Source organism: Toxorhynchites rutilus, chromosome 2 (genome assembly GCF_029784135.1).
Source record: "Toxorhynchites rutilus septentrionalis strain SRP chromosome 2, ASM2978413v1, whole genome shotgun sequence".
Lineage (NCBI taxonomy): Eukaryota > Metazoa > Arthropoda > Insecta > Diptera > Culicidae > Toxorhynchites > Toxorhynchites rutilus.
In genome coordinates this window covers 336,895,878-336,913,516 of record NC_073745.1, presented here as the reverse complement: position 1 = coordinate 336,913,516, position 17,639 = coordinate 336,895,878, and the positions used below count along the sequence as shown (strand labels likewise).

The window sequence follows — 17,639 nt, the reverse complement described above, 5'->3', positions numbered from 1 at the left end:
CATATCCAAAATCAACAGAAAGCCTAACGGAATCCTACGTCAACTATGCGGTCGTGTCTCGGACACAACCCTCCTGTGACTTTTTTCTTTTTTATACTGTATTATAATGACTTTCGATACTTTTTGGGTGGCTTGTCCCTTCCATTTTTGAAAGAATGTCGGGAGTGATTGAACTCACGATCTTTAGCGTGAAGGGTAGTTAGAACACTTTCTTTATCTAACTCCATTTTCGGCAGAAAACGATATACGGCTTCGGAATACGATATTCGACTTCCGCTGTTTAAGCCCTTCCATCCAATACCCATATCGTAGGGAGAATTATTTTGTTTTGGTTTGCGTTCTTGATATTTTCCTTTGGGAAACATTTCAGAAACGCTTAAATATATGCAATATTAAAAACTTGTTCATTTGTTTTGATCAGTATTTGTTTTACGGTGCTGCCAGAATAGTCTATACAAGGTAAGTGTTCAATCCAGCATTATTTATATTAATCATGTTATAATTTAGAATGCAGAACTTACTTCCAGAGCATATATCAGTGGCTGAAAATGAGTGGACAGACAAATCACCACCAGTCTGAACGACTCGTTGAACCAATGAAAGCGAATGTAAACATTGCTCGAGGTTTTTGTGGAGGCAGTTCAAATAGAATCTTGGTTGAGGAAAAGTGGGAGGAATTCAGTGAGGAGCTTAATACCCTGAAACCATCAATGCGTCTTGGTTCAGAATTGGCAGAAAGTAAGTGTTTCTTCTGCGATACATAAAGGGTGTGTCACATCAAATTGCATCACGGAAAAAACGCTGTAGAAATTTAATTTTTAGGAATCATATCTTCAACTTTCGCTTTAAAATCAGATAAGAGTGTATAGATCACGTTGGCCATGCTTCACTGTCAATTTTTCGTAAATTTGGAAAAATGTCGTCGAACGAAAAAGAGCGTCATGAATTAATCCTGTGCACTCATTTCGAGAATCCGGAGTTGTCACATCGGGACATCGGTAAGATGCTGGGAATCGCCCAATCCACGGTCAGCAGAGTACTAAAACGATACTTCGAGAACCTAACCATCGACCGGAAGATGAAGAACGGCAAATATGGATGCTCCGTCAGTGAAAAAGATCACAAGCGCGTAGTTAAGCAGTTTAGACGTGATTCGAGAAGTTCGGTCCGGGATGTCGCCAATAAGCTGAATTTGTCAAGTTCATTCGTCCAGCGGACCAAGCAGCGGGAGGGCATGCGTACATACAAGGTTCAGAAGGCTCCTAGCAGCGACGAAAGGCAAAACATGGTGGGGAAGACGCGAGCCCGGAAGCTGTACACCGAAATGCTGACGAAGCCGCATTGCCTGGTAATGGACGACGAAACCTACGTCAAAGCGGACTTTCGTCAGCTGCCAGACCTGTTGTTCTTCTCCGCAGAGGACAAATTCAGCGTTCCGGAGGAGATTCCCAAGCAGAAACTATCAAAGTTTGCCAAAAAGTACATGGTGTGGCAAGCGATCTGCTCTTGCGGAAAGCGGAGCGCCCCCTTCGTGATGACCGGCACGGTAAACGGGCAGGTTTACCTTAAGGAGTGCCTACAGAAGCGCTTACTACCACTATTGAAGCAGCATGAAGGCCCGACCATCTTCTGGCCGGATCTCGCTTCGTGCCACTATTCAAAGGACGTGTTGGAGTGGTACGAAGCCAACGGGGTCACCTTCGTGCCAAAGGAAATGAACCCGCCCAACGCGCCGGAGCTTCGCCCAATAGAGAAATATTGGGCGATTATGAAGCAGGCCCTCCGGAAGAACCCAAAAGTTGTCAAATCGGAGGCGGACTTCAAGAGAAAATGGATATCTGTTCAAAAAAAACTACAACCTGACGTTGTACAGAACCTTATGGACGGGGTAAAGAGGAAGGTGCGAGCATACGGGCTTGGGCTCGAAGTATGAATAAAAAGAAAATGCCAAAAGTTGTTTAATAGTTTTTATTTTACTGTCTAAAATTTTCAAAAGGATCGGTCTACTGGGCGAATTTTTACAGCGTTTTTTCCGTGATGTAATTTGATGTGACACACCCTTTATAACTACATAAGTAAATTTTTTCATATTCTTTGAATTACTATCAACCGAATTTCCTACCTAAAAATTGCTTATTCCTGCTAGCGTACATTAGTACGTGTTACTTTTGTTAGCAATTTTCTTTTATATTGCTATACTATACCGAACTTTCTATGCCATATGCTAAAGCCGAAATGTCTTGCAAAACAATGTTTTTTTTTAAATTACAGATTTGGATTGACACACAACAAGCGAGAATTTAGGGCCACAGGTGTGGCCCAATACAATAAAGCTATTGACGCCGCTACAACATGAAATCGACACTAAAAGAGAACCACATGCAAAAAAAAATATTGTCAAGAAAAGTGGGATTCATGCGTGACTTCTTACAGAATTCCATAGATTGCAGTTGTGAAAATACATGAAAAAGTTCGTTTTGTAATTATATATTTTTGTAAGTGTTCCATGATGGCGTTTTTTTAACACATCCATGAATGCATTACGCCTATTAAGCTTCATTTGTTGGGGGAATACCAGCTTTCTCCACAACATAACCATATTAACACTTTTGGAAATATAGATATTTATAGTTTTCATAGCAGATGTCTCAAAAAAAGATTTGGCATCCTTTCCATAGTGCTTTGTGAAACATTTCAAAATATTTCAGTACGACCACTGAAATTCGAGCAGAGTAACGAATCGAGTTGTTTTAGTCGATTTCTATAATTCCAGATTTTACTCGGTGTGATAGTGATAGTGATTGTATCGAATCCTCGATTCGATTTCTATAATAAGGCCCTATGTTCATTTTTCGCTCGTCTGTTATTGTCACTCATTGCCCATATAATTGGGGGTGTATGCCATTTCTGGCCAATCGGGAGTAGATTCATAAAATATAGCTAGAGTTATACCATACACTCCATTGCAGAAGTCGCCAAAAACATGAATTTTGTATGATAAATGGATATCCTTTACCATTAATCGATTTCACTCTCAATTAGTTAACGTTGAATTTTATGCTTTGATTTTCACTAACAGGCAATGATATTCAATTTCGATGTTACGAATATCATGGCGAAAATGAATATGCAAATGAAAAATGAACTTCATGGCAAGCTGATGTGTTCATGTTCACTGCACTGGTGTTCATTGATAGTGTTGTTCCATATTTATCGACTCTCGCTTGAGCAGTGGCTTGTCAATACAAGGCAGGCTGAAATTCGCCGTATTTGAATGCCGTGAAAGTCGGCACTGATCTTAACACCTTCGTCGCCCAGAGCGATTCGGTCGAGTTTCTGGCGGGGCCCAAATTCAACTCTCGGTGTGCTAGAGAAATGAGCGGGCAACGATAATAATGAATTCGGATTCTATCCAGGACTACTTTTCAGTTGAATCCGAATGAAATCAACCGACTGCTGATTAGAAAACATATAAAAATAAGTTTTCAGTCAATGATACAGTGTTGGAAATGATAATAAAAAATGAAATTCAACCGAACGTACTTGCCTTATATACTACACTGCGTTTCACAACTATAGAACCACTCATTTTTTTCTGAATTGCCAGAGATTTGTGGGAAGTCGGTTGAATTGAAGTATATAGTTATCTTCATTTAAAAGACTGACCATTTGAACTTTATTGTTGTGTTCAAGCGCGAAACATTCAAAAAACAGAAATTCCAGTGTTTCATAACTACAGAACCAGATGGAAAAACTCTCACTCCCTTATAAAATTAACGTCAATTTCACATGAATTACGATATGTTTATAATTTGTAGGTCATTTTTAGTTCTCAACCATTTGGGGTGGTTTGCCGGTTTTGACCAAGATGCGCCATGTTGTAGTGTGTATCTCGTTCTGCGCAGAGGATACTGCTCGTTTAAGCACTTCAAATCACTCATACTGCTTGTAAGCTGCTTTTACTATTCGTTGCATCACTCTTCATGAGTTGTTGATAGGGTTTTGATCTGGTAAAAAAGCTGACCAGTCCAGAATCTGGAGCCCCTATTCAATAAACCATGCCTTGACTTTCCGGATGTTATGATTTGATGCCAAATTTCCTCAATTATCACGGTGTTTTTATTGTAAAAACAGAAGTAAATGATTCTGAAATACTTCATTGCACTACTGATTGTACATTGATGTTGATGAAAAGCTACCTGAACCAGGCCGTTTTGAATTTTTTTTCTTCAAACCAAACGAACTGCCACCTACAATGTTTCGTATTGAGAAATTACATGACACGTTCCCTAAGTCCTTCCAGTATGAAGAAATTCTATCCAAGTTAGAAATTCAGAAATTCAGAGAAATTCTCCTGAAATAGTGGAACCCATGGGATTAGCCTCCACATTAGTTTTTGGACCCGCAGCTTTGGAGATGAGATTTTCATGGTTTGGGGAGAATTTTATCCAAAAGGCCTGGTTTAGGTATCTTACCATCAATACGAATGATGAAGCGTTTCTCTAATTTATTCAAAACTTTCATCGATTGGCTAAAAAGAATGGCTAAACGTATCATTATGAAACGTTTACAGTGGAGGATATACTAGGCTCAAAATGTTCTGCTAACATCGAAACATGCAGCAATATTTGCAAAATAACAGACACAACAACATATTTTGAAAAAAAAAACAGCAAAAATGTTTTTGGTGCTTTTTCAAAATCGATGCAAACAAATTTTATTGAATAAAATTTCGTGCGTTTTTCGTAGATTCAACGAATTAACTTTGCACACACACACACACACACAATTTATTGGAGTTCTCCAAACTGCCTCCCGATAAGTGGAGCGTTAATCATTTATTGAATTATTAACCATCGAAGACGATGGAACGCTTTTTTATGCAAAAATAACTTTGTATTGAAAGCTCCTACTGGAATTTTTTTAAAACCTAATAAAAGCTGGTTGATAAGGTTCATTGTTTTTTTTTTGTTGGCTTAGCTAGCTGAAAGTCTCAAAAAACCTAGAAATTATTGAAAGAAATCGATTTTTCTTGTTTTGTTCCTATATTTTTATTCACTACATTTACGCAAACCGAGATAAAAATCCGTCCGTAGATATTCCGAACTTAAAGCTTTGAAATGTTGTATATTCATCTTCATAGGTTGATTTTTCATGAAGTCACAGCATTTCAAAAATCACTTTAATTTTACAACTTCACGCTTTGTTCCTCTAATTTCTTTGTCGAGTTATAGAATTGTAAGATTCTTCGATTATGCCTTCATCCTAGTGGAATGCATGATTCTCTCCTACCAATGGATATAAATCGATTGCTCTCAATTCATGTGGATGACTTTCTAAACACAAGTTTCGGGGAAGAAGTTCAACCATATGGAAAATAAACTATATCACATTTGGCAACTCCGATTTTTCACGTAATTCGTTTTCATCGTTCTTTGCGCTTTGTAGTGAAAAAGAGGCAAGTTGCAAGATTTTTTTCTGAGAATGAGAATAATAATTGCGCAACGCGGAGAAGCCCCTGGTTATTCCAAAAACAATATGTTTGTTATGTATATTTTTTAGACACACTTGTTTTTGTTTCATCCTTAAAATGTTCAGTGGACGGCGTAACAGTAAATCTGAAAGTGAGGAAAGTAGTAACAACGAAATAGTACGAAGCGTTAGAAGAAAGGTTTCGAGTATTATCCCATCGAGTTCCGATAAAGATAAAGGCGTGCTCCAAATGTCAGATCAATCGGTCAACAGGAAGGAGGTTAAATTTCTATTGATGTGGGACAACCCTGCAGATGAACATACAAACATATTTACAGTAGGTAATGCTAAATAAAACCGTTTAAAAGTATAGTATAAAAACTACATTTTTATGTTTTTGATTTTTAGATTATTCTACATAACCCATATTTACATTTAAGTGCCTATTCTATCAAACTCCGTTTCGTTTAAAAATCCTATTCAAATTGAACGAGAAAAGTGTCACCAAGATCTGGGTGACGGGCAGTGTTTGCCAAATGATCCACTCATTGAAAAAATCGCTTTCGTTCGTTCAAATATGATCTTTCAGGAAACATTTCCCCCAGCGGTATTCTTTTGTTGTTACGTGTTGCAAATCACGACACAAAAGAGAAAGAGACAACTCTGCATCGGCTCGCACTTTATTGCACACCAGCATGCAAGCAAAGCTATCATATACGCTTTTGGTCAGAAAGCTTATTTTCTTCTTTGCCTCTAACATATGCATATCGACCTCTCCATGCATCATGAAACAGCAGGATCGGACGGACCACGCAAAGCGAAAGATTCATATTCAGCTAATGTAGCAGATCCTGATTTTTAAGTCTCAGAGAGTGCAAACTATATGATTATTTAGCTCGATAGAGGCTAAGGGAGGGTAGTCAGATTATATTTTCCATTTTTAACGCCGCTATCCCTTGAAATATGTATATTCATAGAGACCGCATAGTTTTACTAGCAACACCGCTCCAGTGAGAAGCAAAAACTCTCGCGTTTTATCTCTTTTCCCATTCGCTGCTCTCCGCAAATGGTGAATAAATGATGACGTAATTTTTCTTGTATCATTTATTGCTTTGCACTTTTCTGTGCAGTGGGTTTCGCTATAGTAAAATGGGTCGATATATGCGGTTCAAACTTCGAAAATGGTATGCGATGTTTGATACAGATCGGATATGCAATCAACAGTCTTCGTTCCTCTCTTAGTTTAATCACTAAATATTACACAAGTGATTACTGACATTCATACAAGTATCTGAATGATTCTCTCATATTTGGTTATATGTTCGTGAGAGTTTACTTGCATGACACATTGTGTATCATTCGTTTTTGATCGAAATCCAAACACTGGTGACGGGCGATCAAAATGTTAAAGAACTTGTGAAACAAGGATGAACACTTCGTATGTGACAATTTCGACATTGAAGTTAATGAAAATATAAAAAGTGTACACTGGTTCAGAGATAAGGTGAAAGTTAAATCGTAGAGATTCGTAGAATTCTATATTTTTTTATTGACGTAGGACTACTATGACTATGACATTGCGTCATGCGGCGAACCGACACACTGGCCAGAGGATCTCGCACGACTTCCGGACCTGCTAGATTTCGCTGTCACAAAAAATATTAATAGTAAACGAATTAGATCGAAGCTTCTTCTGGGCTTATCGTCTGATCACTCACGAATACTCCTGGAATACTTCATAGAAAGGAAGTGAAGCAGACGTCATCTAATCTCATTAACTTTTCAACGAACTGGACAAATTATAAGACATATATCTCCTCTAATATTCTCGATCTACCTCTGGATAGCGAACATCATATCGAGAACGCAGTTAATCAGCTCAGTGTACTCATGAAGAATGCTGCGGAGATAGCTACCCCACCTATAAAGACCCAGAAGCACAACAAAATTATCACTGGCTCCCACATAAAATCAGCAGTTGCAGAAAAGCGACAACTAAGACGTATCTGGCAAAACAAACGATCGCCAGAATCTAAAAACCAATTCAATATGGCACAACGTAAATTAAGAAAGCTATTACAAGACGAGAAAGATGAATAATTCCATAATTACTTGACTGAATTATCGCCAAATCAAGATACTAATTACTCACTATGGAAGGCAACTAAGAATCTAAAACGACCTCAGTTACAGGTCCCGCCGTTTAGAATGCACTCTGGTAATTGGGCCTGAAGTGACGATGAAAAAGCAGCAACTTTTGCAAACCATCTTCAAAAAGTTTTCACTCCGAATCAATCGGGACCCAATCAAGCAACGCTCGAATTTTCTGGTGCTACAAACCATATCAATGTGAAAAAGTCCCCCGGCATCGACCACATCAACGGAAATATGATCAAGAAACTACCTGACCTAGCAATTAAACATCTCACGAGAATTTTCAACGCAATGACTCATATAGGATATTTGCCACGAGCATGAAAAATTTCGACCATCATTATGATTCCTAAGCCAGGGAAAGACGCACAGAAAGTGGAATCTCATAGACCTATCAGTATCCTTTCAATCTTCTCAAAAGTGTTCGAAAAAATTATCCTAATAGAATCAGCGTCCGAGAGTGAAAGAATAATCCCGATTCATCAATTCGGATTCCGAGCAAAACATGGCACTATTGAACAAGTACACCGATTGATAGAAGAAATTCGTAAAGTATATGAAGGCCGCGGATATTACTCAGCGCTTATTCTTGAGGTAGCTCAAGCATTCGATAAAGTCTGGCACGAAGGACTGCTCTATAAAATTAAAAATATGCTACCACAAGTATATGAAATTATGCGTTCTTACCTACTGGGAAGAAAGTTTCATGTTCGGTATAACCAAACACTATCGAAAGAGCGAGAAATTTATGCTGGCGTTCCTCAGGGCAGTGTTCTTGGACCAGTTCTTTATCTATGACTACAACATTCGCAGATAGCACAGCTATTCTCAGCAGTCACAAAAACAGAACGATTGCTTCACGGGATCTCCAGGAACACATAACGGTTGTGGAAAAGTGGCTTCAAAAATATAGAAATTAAGTAAATGAAACAAAATGTGTCCATGTTACGTTCACGCTTAATCAGGATATATGCCCACAAATCAAGTTCAATGGAACTGCAGTACCTCAATCGATTGATATTGAATATCTCGGTGTACACCTAGACCGCTGTCTAACCTGGAAGAAACACATAGAGGCAAAGAAAACGCAATTGAAATTGCTAGCAAACCAAATACATTGGCCAATCGAGAGGAAGTCGAAATTAAAACTGGAGTTTAAACTACTTCTATACAAAGGCATGCTGAAGCCTATTTAGCATTATGACTGTCAACTTTGGCAAACAACTTCAGAAAGTAATATCGAAATCATCGAAAGAGTGCAAAATAAGCTGCTGAGACAAATTACTGGCGCCCCTTGGTACATCCGCAATATCGAGACATAGGGATGGCGACGATTAAAGAAGATCTTCATAAAACGAGGAGGAAATATGCGGAAAAGGTGAAGAATCATCCAAATCCACTAGCAAGGCGACTCGGTCAACCTATGGTAACACGTCTGAAGAAAAAAACCTTAATTATTTGAAGTGGTTAAACGTTAGTGTTGTGCTCCAGCACACATGTGAAATTTTAACTGTAAGAATTGATAACAAACGTAATACATCATTATGTTAGAACTAAATGCATAACCAAATATTGTTATTATGTTGCCAAAAAAGTCCTGCGGTATTTCCGCGAGGTGTCGTTGTAAGCGCGTAGTTCTAGTTGTATTCATTGTATCGAGTCATACTATAACTTGTTGGAAAGGTATTTAATATAGTCCTTGACAGTGTTTTGTTTGGTTAAGTCGTTCGTGAGTTATAGTGTCGCAAATATGGAGCAAAATGAAGAAAAAATCCGACATATTTTACAGTACTACTATGACAGAGGCAAAAATGCATCTCAAGCTGCCAATAAAATTTGTGCAGTTTATGGACCCGATACAGTTTCCATTTCCACCGCACAACGATGGTTTCAACGTTTTCGTTCTGGTGTAGAGGTCGTCGAAGATGCGCCACGCTCCGGAAGGCCTGTCGTCGAAAATTGCGACAAAATCGCTGAATTTGCCGAGAAAGACCGGCATAGTAGCAGCCGTAGCATCGGCCAAGAGCTGGGGATAAGTCATCAAACCGTTATTAACCATTTGAAGAAGCTTGGATTCACAAAGAAGCTCGATGTATGAATGCCACACACGTTGACGCAAAAAACATCTTTGACCATATCGACGCGTGTGAATCGCAACAAAATCGACCCGTTTCTGAAGCGGATGGTGACTGGCGATGAAAAGTGGGTCACTTACGACAACGTGAAGCGCAAACGGTCGTGGTCGAAGCCCGCTGGAGCGGGTCAGACGGTGGCCAAGCCCTCATTAACGGCCAGGAAGGTTCTGCTGTGTGTTTGGTGGGATTGTCAAGGAAAAATCTATTATGAGCTGCTTCCCTATGGCCAAACGCTCAATTCGGACCTGTACTGCCAACAACTGGACCGCTTGAAGGTAGCACTCATGAAGAAGAGGCCATCTCTGATAAACAGAGGCCGCATTGTCTTCCATCAGGACAACGCCAGACCACACACTTCTTTGGTGACGCGCCAGAGGCTCCGGGAGCACGGATGGGAGGTTCTTTTGCATCCGCCGTATAGTCCGGACCTTGCACCAAGTGACTACCACCTGTTTTTGTCCATGGCGAACGAGCTAGGTAGTCAGAAGTTAGCCACAAAAGAGGCCTGTGAAAATTGGCTATCCGAGTTTTTTGCCAATAAGGAAGCGAGCTTCTATAACAGGGGTATTATGAAGTTGGCATCTCGTTGGGAACAAGTCATCGAACAAAACGGCGCATATTCGAAATGCAAAATAGATGATTGTAACTAATGTTATGAACAAATGAAAATTATAAAAAAATACCGCAGGACTTTTTTGACAGCCTAATATTTCCACATCAGGAAGATTCAATAAATGTATGTATGAAAAAAAAGGACTACGTCTTTCATTTCTATACCAGGGTGTAAATTCAAAGCGTTACGCCGGAGAACGAGATTTTGAGCGTTCATAGCTGCTAAACAACTGAACGAAATGGTATGATAAAAACTTCATTCAAAAGATAAAATGTCCACGCGTTACCACGAGACCTGTTTGTGCACCTTAGGTCGGAAGGGAATCCATCAGGAGGAGAGTGATGCCACTGAAAAGGCGACCAAGAATGTAACAGCTTCGAAAACTGGTTCCGCTTGAGGCATCGGAGCAGCCGCTACACACACATATACACACGCGCAACTCTTTTCGTTTGGTGGTTATCGAGCATCGAGAAGAATCCGAAAAGATATCATCGATGCTGAAAAATAATCTGACAGTTCCCCTTGAAATTGAAAATTACATTCAAGCGAAATAGTTTATTTCAATGTTTTCTATCCATATAATGCTGCGATCAAATGCTATTCGTTTTGTGATGTTTCAATCAAGTGCAATTAACAGGAAAGCTTCTGAAAATTATTCTTCCCCATCAGTAGAATATTTTCGTATCCAATATTGGATGCATAGAACCTTGTGCCTCCAACGTAACGCTCTTGTTTTCGAAGTCCCCAAAAATTCATGTATTCATTCATTCAGAATGGATTCAGATTCAAGTTCAAATAAGTGATCACTAAATCAACGATACTCCTACGTCAACCTTGCGGTTATACCACAGATATAACCCACTTCCTGTTTTTCGTAAATAAAAAAAGTACTAATTTTTTTTCTCCGTGTATACTTTTTCACGTTTAAACATCAATACTCTATAACTCTTTCTAAAGGCGCGTCCACATTATGCCTAATGATGCCGATCGGCCTGTACCAGGTGGCATATTCGGTTCGTTATGTAATGTGGACGTCGCATCGGTTGCACTAATTTACTTCGTTTTGTTTTGGTTCGACTTTCTTCGAACCGGACCCTATTGTTTCGGGTAGGGTTCGGTTTGATTCGAGTCGGTTTTCGGCACGTCGGCAAGCCCGGGCGGTACGTCCACATTTAGTCGGCTTTACCAGGCGGCCAAGGCCGATTGGCGTAATGTGGACGAGTCTTAAGACACTATTTCGGTACGACTCATAGTTTTTGAGATATAAATTATCAAACATTGTTTTACTAAAATCGATACGATGAAAAGTTACACTAGAGTAAAAAAAATCCCAATTCCTGCTCAAGCATGCCCATCCCAAACGAAATACAAGCTTTCATTCGAATCAAAAAAACACATATTTTGTCATTTGTCGATCGGAATCGCTCATATATACTATATATGACAACTACCTAGTCTGTAATAACTGACAAAAAAATTAAGGAAGCCGCACTTTCCCATATATTTGCTCTCTCGCACACATTTGTCGATGTGCCAAGCAAAATGATGCTGAGAAGAAGGAAAATGTTACTACGCGCGACCAAAACATTCGCGGTTTCCCGGCCGATCTTTAGTTTTGAAGAAATAAAGTGAGTCTACTCCACTTCACTGACCTAGATCTTGAGAGGAGGATGCGAAAGCATCCCGAGATGCCAGAGTATAGCGTCCTGGAGAGAATGACACCACCACGCAATGGAGGGGGACTTGGATTTTCGCCCAAATATGAAAACTGCGCGAGAACTTCAGAGAAGTACTCGCGTACCAACTAAAATGCGCTGTCTACGCCGCGGATCAATTGAGCGCTCTGCAATGGGCGCAATCGGCAGACAGCGGACGAGAAGATTGTAGCTTGAAAACGAAAGGCAGTACATCCCTAACCCTAACCCTAATCCCTCAGCCCAATTAACTCAAGCGACCACACGTCGACTAGACTGTCAAAAAGAAACTTCAGGCAGTTCGTCGGGCCTTAAACAAGGCAAAAATACAAAGCAATAAATCTGCCAAGTTTTACTCAACATAAAAGTGTGACTCGAATTGCTTAACGATAACTGGCGCTCTAATGTGATCTATTGGAAAATACCGTACCGAAGTACCGCTACCGGACTCAACCTGTCCTAGAAAATGACTGTTTCAAGCGATACTAGGATCCGCCCAGATAGAATGGTTCATAACAAGGGGTCGCTATTGGGAGGCCTCCGTAGCCACATTGGTTGCGCGTTCGCGTAGTAATCGATCGATCGTGAGTTAAAACCTCAGGGCCCTCATTGACCATCTTTGTGTTGTTACAGAATAACTACGTCCACGCAACAATCATCAGCGATGGAGATCGATCCACGGTCGAAATAAGATCGATTCATCTATACAACTGCTCTGCTCTGCAAGACATATTGAACTGCTGTTCTATAAATAACTCAACAATGATCAATTAACTGTCTCTGCTGTCCGGTCTAACTGGATAATGGAAGAACAGAAGGAAAACTCGTACGCCTAAATAAATGGCTACTGTGTAAATGTGTACCATATGCAATGGTATAGAAGAGAATACTCTAACGCCGAAAAATGGCAACTGTGTAATGTGCTAATTATAGGTATGATAAACATGTGACATGTACACGATTATAATTCGGCTCTGTTATAGCTAGAATGCTAATGAGCCTAAAATAAACAAAAGGAATAAAAAAAATAAAAAGGAGTCGCTATTGTTATAAGGATCATAAGGGCTGCCATCATCGATGTCGCTTTTCCACTGAATCAAAATCCGGAGGAGACCCACAGTCGTCAAATCTGCAAGTCAATTGGCCGTGAAGCACAAGGATCTGTGGGAATGGGAGGAGTGATTGTAAAAGTTCGAAATATTTCGTAAAAGAAAAAAAAACATATGAATGTAAAAATTTGTTTCCTTTTCTCATCTTATATAACACGAATCATAGTCATACATCTCATTTGCTTTTTTTCTGAAGAACTCTTCTGCAATGTCTGGCAATATTGAACAGCCATAGCAGAGCCCTTTGAAAACGATTACGGCTTTGTCGAGTCCCTTTACTCTAATTTACCAATCATAAATATCCCTCCCATTTAACCGACGGTCAAGTCAACCCCAGAAGTTATGAAACAATTATTACTTCCCTTCATCAAAAGTCATAACTCCTGACAAGAAATATGTCAGCAAAAAAAATCCTTTTATTTCATGCACCATTACCGAATCCGGATATATTGCAACTCAATGCAAAACGTTTGACCAGGATTGGAGTTTTACCCTCACCCTATTACGAAACAGCAAACACACAATAATCTGCCCGTCCGCCACAATTTAGGGCATCTTAAATCAATATTCCCTGTTGTCCTTCCTTCGCCAGCAGACCACCGAACCAACCCCAAGGCAAAAGGGCAGCAGCAGCAGCAGCGAGAACATTGGAAATGAAATTCTAATGAAATGCCTTTTTCCAGTGAATGACATAACGGAGTGGACACATCACACAACACAACGCGGGTGCAATATCCTCATGCGGAGTATTCATGAACGAGTCCAACAGGTCTCCGTTTTTTTGTTTTTATTTCTGTTGATGTTCCGGGTATTCTAGTTTTCATGTAGTCTCTCGTTCAGTTAATGGCCTTTCGATGAGACAAAAACAGATCTGTTTTTCATGATTTATTAATTCGCCACATCCGGATGGGATGTTGCAAATCGCGTTTTCTGCAAGAATTTGATTCGATCGCCGATGTGCTCCGGAACATATGTTAGGTTTGAGATTTAGAAGCGGATGGCATGGGGGCGCTACGCGCCGCTTTTGTTCGAATTACCTTATCAAATTGAGAATCGTATTGTTCCGTCTCGCCAAGTGAATTCCTGCGTCAGGACATTGATATTCAGCATATTCTACAACACTCGATGATCTAATTACCAGTTAATAAAAACAATCTAATTCACTTGATCATGATTTCACTCAACGGCTCGTTATTTTAGTCACAATTACCCAAACATTTGAAACATATGTTTTCACTTATTAACTTAATTATTTGCTTATGCTCGCGGCGAATCCCTGCACATCAATGACTCCCGGTTTCCACAATGCCACCTCATCAAGAGATTTTTCGTTTCCCGAAACCAAAGATCTATGGCTAGCCCTTTTCACGCTTACCATTCACACAATTTACCATCCAGCGATTCTTCAATCAGCATCAACATTACGATGAGCACTTGGTCTATACTCAGGAACTATACACGTACAAATTGACGGCACATTTCGCAACTTTCTGGAGACGAACGCCGTACATCGTTTTAGGAATTACACAATATTTTCCGCCATCATGGTTCCGGACTTGGCACACATACAGAGTCGAGCTGGAAAATGTCGTCAACAATTACGAGTACACACTCGTAATGTCATCGACGACGATTCACGACAAGCAACATCCGTCGGAGTCATAACAACTGCATTCACGCCGAGCACGAGATGCATGCGATGCACACTCCCACAAATGCACTTTTGTTTACACGCTATCGCGAACTAATCGCTCGCAAACTATCCACGGCACTACAATTCAATGTCTTGCATACAAACACTCATTGTCTGCATTGACTGCGATTCACGCTTACTGCAAATGCAACTCAACTCTGCAACGTCATACCCGTGCCAATCGTAAAATACACTGCAGCTCTGCTGTGAACACCAATTAATACTCCACGCATTGGACGTCAATTGAAGAACTCAGTAACAAACTTAAGGAATGCGCCTGAATCCTGAATCCTGTATTCAAAATTCCAATTCATTCATTTCCAAATCATGGTTTCGCCACCCCCTCCAGTGGTGAAGTAATTCCGTTATTTTTCTCCCTTTTCACCTGGATTTTATTGTAACACACTTGCACGATTTTGCTTCCCCACCCACAATCAACGCATTCGTAGCGAACAGCTTTTGAGAGGTTTCCTTCCAAAAAAAAATACACAGCACACCCCCAACAGCCCTCAATACAGACTCCTCCAGCGACGGTATCCAAGAAGCCGCGAAGCGAAGTGAGGGATGAAAAAGTGGTACACAAAACAGACTGGTGGAATGAAAGCCGGGAAAACGAGGGAAAAAAATGGTTACCGATCGCGACCGGTTCTGTCCTGCGACTGAGCGGTTAGCAATTTGTTTTCTCAGCCCACTACTCGGCGGGGGCGACAGCAGGTGTGGATGTGTGTATGGCAAGTAGTGCTCAGCGCCTGCTTGGAAGAGAGGCGATTTTCCGGCAATAGGCTACTAAAAAGAGGGCTGCACACAAAAAACAACCTGTTGATTCAGATTGTCCATTTGGCAAAAGAAAATAATACAAGGTGTGTTCTTGAAGTCTGCACATGCAGAAAATTTCAGCTACTATTATTTGTCTAACATAGCAAAGAAAAGAACAGGTAATCTCGACTAATGTGAAACACGCCAATCAAGGACTAGAATACATTAGCATTAGCATTGAGCAAGTCGCACAATATCGTAGGTGGTACGAATTCAGAACTATTTAGTTAAAAGCTAGCCTCCATCCGTTGCTGATGATTAGTAATATCTCTTAGATGAGGGCATGCTTTCTCCAACAGATAAGAATTGTGCTGGCCACGTCCTTGCAACTGCTAAGGAAAGGGAAGGAACGTTAGTTCGACATTTACTTAAGAGAGATGCAGAGAACTCTACGACCTCTCATAAATGTCTCGGGAATTCAGGACTGTGTTAGTATGGAAGGAAAGCCATAGGATACACTCAGCCGGTGTTACTGGCCTAGCTTGTTCTCACTAATAATATAGCGGTACATATAATTATTATTACTATTATTATTACTTTTACTATTACTATTACTATTACTATTACTATTACTATTACTATTACTATTACTATTACTATTACTATTACTATTACTATTACTATTACTATTACTATTACTATTACTATTACTATTACTATTACTATTACTATTACTATTACTATTACTATTACTATTACTATTACTATTACTATTACTATTACTATTACTATTACTATTAATGCTATTATCACTATTGCTGTTACTATATCTTCTTTTACTACTATCAAACACTGCAAAGGGTCTGTTGAAAGAATTGGTTCATTAAATAATATGATATTATATTGTAGAATGGTAGGCCTTCCGATCGTTGTCACACTAGTAGCTGAAATTTGATGAGAATCAATCATTTTCGGTGTGTTATGGTGTGAAAAAGCGCTGAAAATAAACTTCGAAGATAATTATTAAGCTGTGAACATCGAGATTCATCAATACTAATTTATTTTCATCATCCTGTTAGTTCAATTACTCAGCAATCTGATGAGGTTGTTATGATTGTTGCGAAGCGGGAAATGAATCGTACAGAGAAACACAGAAAGAAAGAGTTGAACCCTTGTGAGCAGCTCTTTCAAATGACCCTATGTTTAAGCTGGTATCAACTCGAACATGTGAAGAATATTCAATTAATAAAATATATAATAAAACTTCATAAGAATTTCTATACAAAAATAAAATGTATTATATCAAATGACTTTTGTTTTATATATTAGTGGAGATTCAAATAAAATAATTCTACGTAAAATTTTGATTAAATGTGATTTTTGTAGTATAAATATTTTGTATATAAAATGAAATTAATACTAAAAAATGTATTGAAATATGATAAAATAAATCAACTACAGTAGAACCCTGATTCACCGCGAAATAGTCTGACAAGTTCTCCGTGGATAACGAAACTCACGGATAACGCATTAAAGGATAAAAAATGAGGTGCAAATACGAAAACAAAAAAAAAATTCAGCATGAAACCTATGTTTTATCAAAACAGAAATAATTTAACTATACTCGCTTTCGTGAATAACCCGTGTCGTGGATCATCCGCTCACGGAAAATCAGGGTTCTACTGTACACACATTTTGGTCCGCTGGTTTGAGTGGATTAGTTAAAATATATAACCAGACCAAACAGCGAATTTAGCTGACCGTAGGATCCAAAATTGTCTTGGGTTCGCCTACAGTTGAGTCGTTGACCCTTTCGGTGCACAGCCAGTACGATAAACAGTGTTAGGGAGCCGCTTGTGAATGAACAACGACGGTGGCGACCCGACACGATGTAAACGAAACAAGCCGCCACATCTTCAGTCACGGAAATGTCAATTTTTGTACGCTCTGCTGCCGCCCAACGTAAATAGAATACTAGGTATATTACAACGCTTGTGTGATACTAAGACAAGA

The 17,639-nt window shown here is 39.5% G+C and overlaps 1 protein-coding gene across 6 annotated transcripts in view; it reads right to left on the bottom strand.

Moving 5' to 3' along the window:
* LOC129769788 (circadian locomoter output cycles protein kaput) overlaps nucleotides 1–15,517 on the bottom strand; it is a 43,057-nt gene extending 27,540 nt beyond the window's left edge. For 4 of the 6 annotated variants that reach the window (XM_055772256.1, XM_055772255.1, XM_055772258.1 and 1 more), the window contains exon 1: nucleotides 14,215–15,517. The gene's annotated coding sequence lies outside the window, so the exon portion shown is untranslated. The remainder of the gene's footprint in view (nucleotides 1–14,214) is intronic. The other 2 variants (XM_055772254.1, XM_055772252.1) reach the window with 2 other exon arrangements.
* Between the last annotated feature and the right edge of the window lie 2,122 nt (nucleotides 15,518–17,639).